The sequence below is a fragment of the Athene noctua genome, chromosome 10 (assembly GCF_965140245.1).
Source record: "Athene noctua chromosome 10, bAthNoc1.hap1.1, whole genome shotgun sequence".
Classification (NCBI taxonomy): Eukaryota; Metazoa; Chordata; class Aves; order Strigiformes; family Strigidae; genus Athene; species Athene noctua.
In genome coordinates, this window is record NC_134046.1 from 11,868,585 (window position 1) to 11,877,330 (window position 8,746).

At 41.7% G+C, this 8,746-nt stretch overlaps 1 long non-coding RNA gene across 2 annotated transcripts; it reads right to left on the reverse strand.

The window, feature by feature from the left end:
* Nucleotides 1-1,376: 1,376 nt before the first annotated feature.
* On the reverse strand, nucleotides 1,377-7,318 carry LOC141964292 (uncharacterized). Of its 2 annotated transcripts, none has more exons than XR_012634301.1 (5): nucleotides 7,207-7,318; nucleotides 4,750-4,865; nucleotides 4,060-4,140; nucleotides 3,550-3,646; nucleotides 1,377-1,458 (listed from the first exon to the last, which is right to left on the reverse strand). It is a non-coding gene; the product is annotated as an uncharacterized LOC141964292 (long non-coding RNA). The 2 variants fall into 2 exon arrangements; XR_012634302.1 differs by lacking the exon at nucleotides 7,207-7,318 and adding an exon at nucleotides 5,474-5,754.
* Nucleotides 7,319-8,746: the final 1,428 nt, after the last annotated feature.

The window sequence follows — 8,746 nt, forward strand, 5'->3', positions numbered from 1 at the left end:
TCCTCCCTCTTTGGCCTACGGGATTTAAGGGCATGGCTCAGGACTATTTCCCTCCTGCATGAGATGGCCTCATCTGCACTCACACCCGCTGGGACCCGACCAGCAATCCTAGGGCAGAACGGTGACGTCGGTCCCAGATAGCTGAGCTGATACCAGGGATGTTTCACAGCTCACGGGAGCCGTGAGACAGCATGAGGATGAGAATATGCATTGCATCCATGGCAGCAGCCCTGGAGAGCTTCCTCTTGGAGGGAACTAGCTGGCTCGTTTCAAAACAGCATCTTAGCATGGACAGTCAGACGGCGAAGACCAGGAGCAAACAACAGAATGAAGTTATCTGGCAACACAGATGGGCCCTGAGTCATTTCTTGGATCGGGTCTTCAAACACCGTGTGACAGTCAGAGCTGCAGTCAGGCTTTGGAGGAGCTTCACAAGGAGCAGACAGTGGGTAAATGTGCCAAATATCCTCTCACCTTCTAACTGTCCTGTTTTCCCATTGCTTAGTCTTGCCTGTTGCTGCAGTTGCTGTCAGCCAACCACATGGCCCTATGCTGCAGCTCTGGAGACAGTACTGGTGGTGGGAGGACACTGGAGAGTTTTTACTAAAAAAAGTCTAGGATAGTTGAGGAAAGCAAAGTTTAAGCTGACTCTGCTGGATAATCTTTCTGAATAACATCTGCATTTGGCCTGGAGCAGAGGAAAGCTTAGAAATTGCCGACCATTAACTCTCATGAATACAGATTTCCAAGCATTCCTCATAAGCCCAGAGCATCACCTGCTAATGGAACTACTTTTTGCTCTGCAACATCCAAAGTAGGCAATCGCAGGAGAAGGTGGTCGCGGGCAACACCTGCCCAGGGTGATGCATCTCGGCATCTCAGACTCGGTGGGTGCACAACATGCAGGACACACACTTAGGGCTGGCAGAGACTCCTGCAGCCAGAAGGGAAAAGACGTCGTTTCAAAAACAACTACAATTCTTTCATTCTCTCCTTGTTCTTCTAGATAGCTATAAGCAGTTGTCCCTTTTCACTCCCCTTGCCAACTTTTATCAGCAGAGAAAACCACTGAAGAATGACACTTGAACAGAGAGACAGCTTACCTGCACCAGCAAAGCGAGACTCAAAGTCACTGCGCCGACTTCTTATGATAAAATATTGATAAAAAATACTATAACATAAGAAGTTTAAAATCACTCAGTCCTTTATGCACAAATCTTTTTTGTTCAACTGTAGCCTAGCAATATCAGATCACTTATCTAACTTACATATGAGTAAAAGTGACTTTTCAAAAAAGGCACACATATCTTGTGAAAAATTTCAAAATAATTTAATTTTTTTCAATTTGCAATTTTTTTTCATTTGTCATTTTCAGCAGTACATTGTGAAACAAAGGATATGAGAAAATGTTTTTATATTCTGAAGACATTATAACTTTTCAATCTTCTGTTGTTTTTCCTGTGCAAAAAGGAAAAAGAAATAAAATAAATTGGAAGAAGTATTTTCTTGCACTAGAATTACTCAAAACCGTGATTGATGTTTTTCTAACAGGGAAATCTGAAGAAATCAAAATGTTTTTGTGATCCATTGATTGAAATAATATGCTGACAAAATAGTTTTTCAGTCACAAGTTTTCACTGGGTCTACTTAACATGGTACATTTATGTTCAAAAACTTGTTTCTAGCGTATCAGAAGGCCAGAGGGTTTTGTCTCACTTTTTCCAGAATAAACTCTATATATCCTTTGAGGTCTTTGCAGTCACTTTATGGGGCTACATAAACTCTTTGCCTATCTTAGATGTGCTGAACTGACACGTTCCCTAACCGTAGGGTCATGGTACAGCTCCAGACTCCAGCTATGTACCCAGCTCCAGCCTGCAGAGGTTTCCCAGCTGCAGGATGATGGGCACAACTGTGCTACTGCACCTCCTAGCTCAACCTCCAAGACTATGAGAAGTCCCTCCATGACCAGAAATCCCATTTATACCCAACCAAGTACAATCAGCCAAGGCTCCTGTCCTGTAGACTGCGGCTGCAGAGGCCAGGACCTCCAAACACCCTGGTGATGCCGATGTTTTGCTCCACCACTCAACATCTACTGGTTTGATAAATTTTGAAACTATTGCATGTTGATCATTAGTAAAACTTGTTGTAACTATATAATGATTGTGGTGAAAGCAATCAAGTGGCATCCCAGGAGCCATCAACTAATTATGTGATATCCAATTAATGACACTATTTATTTATTAACCTCCTAGTCACACTATGCAGAGCTCTAATTACTTGATAAAAAGCTGAAACTACCAAGGGTGTGCTGAAGTTTTGTTTGGTCATCTTTGACCAACAGAAGTGCTACATATATTGTCTCTGGCACATTGAGAAGAGTTTAGTGACACAATTGAGAGGAACCAGATCACAAAATGCTGCTAAGATGAACTTGGCAAATTATGTGAGTAAAATATCATCAACCTGAGGCATGCCACCTTGCTGAGGCAACATCCAACCTCTCATGTCAAGCTACATAAACCGGGATAATGAGTGAGGAGCACCTAGATAGCCCAGGAAGGGACACTCATTAGTCAGCATGTACGATGCTGTCACCTTGGTCAGAGGCACACTGATTTCTAGCCAGGAAGGGACAACTTGCCTTTGTACAAGTGCCTTTTGGATGAGTGGCAAAACCCAAAGGACAGCTGAAATAATTATTGATCCCATTGTGGAAGTTTCTCACACATGCATTTTCATGTAGCTCAGAGACTCGAGAGCCCTTTTGGGCTCTTCAGGAATAAATGAAACCATATCCCATCCTCCAAGCTGTTTCAAGAGAAAAAAAGCTGTGTGTACAGTGCAACCACACCAGGCAGCCTACAGTCGAAAGGAGAGAAAGGGTGGCCAAAGTGGAAGACATCTCCTTCCCATACAGAATATACTTCTTTCTGTGAGCTCTCTCCTTCTCAACTGCACCTTTCATTGACAGATGCAAAGCAAGACTAATGAACTATTGATAACCCTGGCACAAAGGATTATTAGACAAAGCAGTTTTATTTTGTGGGCATTGATTTATAAGTCCCAGCCACAGTACAAACGAAAACGGTAGTTTAGATAGATGAACTTGAATGCTAAACAGGTGGTCATCCTATTCATTCCTAATATCTGGACTCAAAATATTTACCGATACACATTTACATGTACCTCTGTGTACTCTATATATTTATAGATACACTTGCAGATTTTCTAGATAATTAATGGTATTTGAAGAGAAACCTAAAGCAACCCAAAATTAAAACAGGACTGCTGTTTTGAAGGACGTGAATCTTGACAAGACATCATACTGAACAGTTTTAATTTGAACCAGTGATTCCAAAAAACACAAAAAAGAGATGTCCAGGCACAGAGGGAATCCACAAGCAAAAATGTGTGAAGAGAAGGGGCTTGTCCAGGAACACCTTAAGCAGCCTATAATAAGTATGAATTTTGCTGGCCTGAGAAAGAGAGGACACTGAAGCAGGATGGGTTTTACTCTTTTCCTGCGGACACACAACTACAGACCTGTCCACATCAGCCCATGGTGACATCCAGGAACTCCATCCAAGGCCTCATGGAGAGCTGGAACCTGTCCAGAGCCAGGAAAGCTGCTGATCAACACCTGTGAGGAAATAAACTCTGTCTGATCCTGGGAACCAGGCAGACGTGGCATCTGAATTTCAATTCTCATCTTCCCTGGCATTTGTCTGACATTTAATTTGATGGCAACTGCTGCAGTAAGGACTGTCTTAACCCAGATGGAATTATGAAAACAGTAGTGAAATTTGTCCTCTTACCCTGGTGAATCCAGAGGGAAATTTCAAAGACTAAGACATAGAGACCTAATTTTGCTGGCTTTCCAATGGCAAATACGTAGCCAGCACCCATTTTTGTCTTTAAAAGCTTCCTCTAGCTCTACTAGTGAGTAATCAATCATCTCTTAAAAAGAACTGCCACTGGCCTCCCCACCACCATGATTAATACTCCATCCCTCCAGATGAGAAGCTCAGATAACAGGATACGAAGGGCACATACACAAGAAGTTATCTGACAATGCTAAGGCAAAAACAATACTCAGGATTTCCAAGAGAAGGTTGTTCCACTTGCAGTTTCAGTCTGAAAAACAGTAAAATAAAACTGCAGTTTAATGAACTTTTAGAAGAAAAATGTTTTGGGTTTTTTTAATACAAGCCACAGCTACAGGACACTTCCCCTACCTCAGGCTCTGTTAAACATGATGCTCAAAAGCCATCTCCAATACTCCAGGGATTAAATTATTTTCTGAAAGCCAATTCGTTCCCATCGTTATTACTGGTATAAAGCCGTGAGGTTTTAGCTTTCCTCTCTTTTTTTCCAATGCTAGAAATAGATTAAACTGGCACTTCAGGATGCTGAGGTGCACTTTCAGCTGAGCTCTGTGGTTCACAGAGATTTATCAAAAATGACAAGATTCAACATCCAGGAGATGTCTCATAGTGCCCAGGAGCTCAAAGAAGATGCAGCAGTTCCAATAGTAACCAGAGAGAAATAAGGAAATTGTTAGAAAAAGAACCATGTAGTCCTTGAAAATCAAAGGTCCAACACGAATGGGAAGACACTGTGCTGATCAGCACTGTCCATTAGTGAGCAAGAAAGAGTCAGTGCCTGCCTCCTCAAAATGAAAAAGCAGGGAAAGCTGCCCTTCATTTCAGCTCCAAGGGCTGTTATAAACTTCCTCGCAGTTACCTGTCAGAGCCTTCGAGATGCAGAGATTTTCTCCTATTCCATTTGCAAACAGCGTGGTATTAGCTGGAAAGTGATGAGTGTCTATTTATGATCGCTTCTTCTAAATTAAGCTGTCACTGAAATAGTAAAATATAATATTCTCTAAGTGCATTCTCTTTTTCACACACATGCATGTAAAGCAAATTATGATATAGTTGAAAAAGGCTAAGAAAAAATTGCCATATCTGGGCACTAACTATTTAGGAAGCACAAAATCATCTCCTCTGTATAATCAGCCTTCACTTGGACAACCCACCCTGCCCAAACTAATACATATGATTGAGAACCACCTTGCACCCAGACTGCATCATTTCTACTAAAATTAATATAATGCAGGTGGAACGGAGGCGCTGACAGAGGCTGGATTTCACCATATCAGAAACAGCAGCATCCTTCCCCTGTGCCAGAGAGGGACCAAGCCCACCCTGGACTCTGCTGCTGCAGAAGCCCTTCTCACACAGAAATACAGTACAGAAAACCTGGGGCTATTTCCAAGTCACAGAGTGAGCCAGGTAGGATTCTGCAGAGAGACACTGGATACCTTTTTCCTCTTGATTCCAACAATGAAAGTTAAGGGAAAAGTTAAGGATTCATACAATGAAAGTTAACTGGAAACACCAGCATGTGGTACTCTGTATTATCACGCTGTCTGAGTAATTTTTATCTATCAGTGTTGGTCCCTCACCTGTACATGGCAGGTGTCTGCGTTGTCTCTCTCAGTGTCGCTGCCTGTACCTTTCACCTTGGGCAGACTGTGCATTCAGCACATGAAGTATCCTCACATGCTTGTCTGCAGCCAAGGGAACATTGCTCTGTGTTACGCTTGCATCTACCATTCATTTAGGTGTATTTTAGAAAGGGCTTATGCCAAGATTGTACACAATAACAAAGAGAGAACATAAAAAAATTTCAGTATCATAGTATATAAACTCAACCACCTCAAGTCCACTCCAGTATTTCATTAGCTATTTCACATGCATAAACTGAGCTGAAGAAACTAGAGCTGTAGACAAGGGCAGTGAGTATAACCACAAGACAGCTATGAGAGCACCCAGGTCTTTTCTAATAAATAACGATTCTAATAAACACCTATAAGAGACGCCCATTACAGAGCAATAAGTTTGCACAGCAAAAAGGTATCTGAAGAAAGCTCCACATTAAGAGAAGTCCTGCACTCAGCTAGGACTTTGTAGGTCTCCTCATTCTTTCACAGCAGTCAAAGGCAAATTCCTCCACAAAGAAGGAATGCACTGGCCATCCTCCCCTCTCTTCCGCACGCCAAGACCTTCTCCGTCACAGATGTGGAAACAGCCTGAAGGAGTTAGGCTAAACCAGAGGAGAGTGAAAAGGAAGTAACTCCTGTAAGACTTTTGGGAAAGCTTAATCCAATTTTCTCTTGTGAACTAGATATTATTCCCCTTTCACTTGCCCTCAGTGGTGATAAACTGCAGACAAAAGAGATAAGGGACTCACACACCTCACATTTAACCACTCATAGTAAATACACTTCTCGCTTTTGCTTATCTTACAGCCTAGTATGGATTTCCTTTTAGTAACCTTCTGAATTACAATCAAATTATACTTTCAGGGCCATTGAATTGCATGACTTGCAATACCTTAATGGGTTCCGTTCTGGCTCCTCAGGAAGGATTTGTAATCCCTGTTGTCTTCTATATTTCAATGAGACTTAAGGATATGCTTCACCGCTATGCAGAATAGCACGTACCCTAAATTTACCAGAGTTAAGTTCCGTGCAAACAGTGCATGGGCGAGTGAACTGCCTCTTCTAAGAAAAATTTTAATAGCACACGTTTCTTTTTTTGCCTTACAGTGACAGTACAGGGTTTGAATGGTACAGTAATTCCAGAAACTTTCAGACATTTGTCCAATTTGATGTCATGGCGCACAGTCTACATGCCGGGTATCGGCTGCTCTGCAAACTATTTGAAAATAAATGAAAGTATTAACACTCAGAAACAGTGCAGCATGCCACATTCCTCTTCACACCACTGACAGTATATTTCTTGGATATGCTTTCATCCTGTAATAAAGAAGTTGTCACTTTCTTAGTTATGGGCTACATAGCAAAGAAAATATAGAATCTGGTCTATAGCTGCACTGAAATAAATTTTCAAATTATATAAATGTTTAAGTAATTGAAATAAGAGAGAGGGAGAATAAACACAATCTGAAAGTCCTAAAAAGACCTCTTGTCAGGACTGATTGCTCTCCCCTGAAATTCTGAAAGTCAGGATGGTGTCCAGGCTCAATGTGCTGATTTGTCAGAAGTCAGTTCAGATGTACAGCTGTTCTCCTCCTCCTCCCGGCTCCCCCACTGAGGATCCAACATGAAAACCAGAAAACATGCATATATTTACAGAACTAAGCCTAGAGCTACAGCACTGTGCATCTCCTCACCTGCACTGCCTGACACAGGAAGAAGTATATTCTCTTGTCCACGTTTGGGGCCAGAATATACCATCACCTCATAGTGATCCTCTGACTGAGATTTTCAGTCGTCAGTGTGGCTGGTTGCTTCTTCAACTGGCAAGACTCTGGGGAAGAGGCACTCAGCTGGTTTTGGAAATCAAAATCTTTAGGGTGTTTTATGCTGACTTCCTGATAAATTTTAATAAACTTGAGTAACTTCCTGCTCCATCCCCCAATATATAGGTACTATTCTGCAATTATACTCAGTAATAAAATAACTTCTTCAACAAGGTATTTCCAAGTACAGTTCAATGAATACATGAATAAGCAAGTGTAACAGTAGATTAAGGAATTATTTACATAACTGAGTAAGAAATGAAACAAGGTATTGAGAATATACTTTGAAACAGTGAATGAATTATCTGCTGCTGAAAAGGTTATTATTTTTGGAGGGTGCATATGACATCTCCAGAAAAAGATCACAGAATATATCTCTTCCTCCACTGATAGCAAATCAGGGCTCTATAAACAATTAAGAAATTCCTCTTAGAAGACAAAGCATGTAGAAAAATTGCTTAACTTTCACTACTGATTTTGTACCAGTTAACACAAATGCCATATCACCCCCACCATCCCACATGCCCCCAAACACAGAAGAACTGGAATAAACTGAGCAAATTTTAAAAGTTTCTACTGGTTTGGGCAAAATCACTTTTGCTGTGGGTATTCCCACTTGGGTTTGAACTTCTGTACCTTACTTCCATTGACTTTGCTCATCATCTTGAAGACCAACAGCACCTACAAGAAAGTTGTTATTTAAAAGAGATTACAAACATGCAGATTGTTCGACCAATGCAATTCTCATTATTTTCAAACAAACTAAACTACAACTAAGCTTAGGTCCAGAGAGGATCTGAAGGAATCTCAGGTATGCAAAATGTCACTCCTGTACCTACCAAAGTAGATCCTATTTATCAGCTTACAGCTACTGCACCAAACCCATCAGAGGAGGCAGCAGGGTGTTAGTTAGCGTCACAATGTGTCACACAATCTGAAAGCACACCGAGGAGCAGTGGGGGCACTTTGGAGGTCAGAATGTCTGTGCTTTCAAAGAGAAGACAAACGGGAAGACTTTGCTTCTACAGGAACCAAGCACTTGGCATGTAAAAATACCGAAGTTTGAGGTGTGGGGCTCCTCGTCACCCCACCACTGTCAGATGGGCAGAAGTCATCTCCTTCACCTCTCCATCGGAGGGGACAGCCCCCTCCCCTCACAGGGTGATGGTGGGGACCTTCCTCCATGTGCCAGCACAGTGACCTTGGGAAGCCAGCGGCCCATGACACTCACACTTTTCAGCTAAGTACTTACATCACCAGGTCCTCTAAGAAAAATTGCAGACTCCGGAGATAATCAGAGTAGTAACTTCCTCTGTCTGCAACTACTAAGTGGGAGATAAAAATCTCTCTTCTCCCTTTATTCCATCACACTTTTTTTAAAATGTTATCATGTTTTTTCCAATTGTATTCC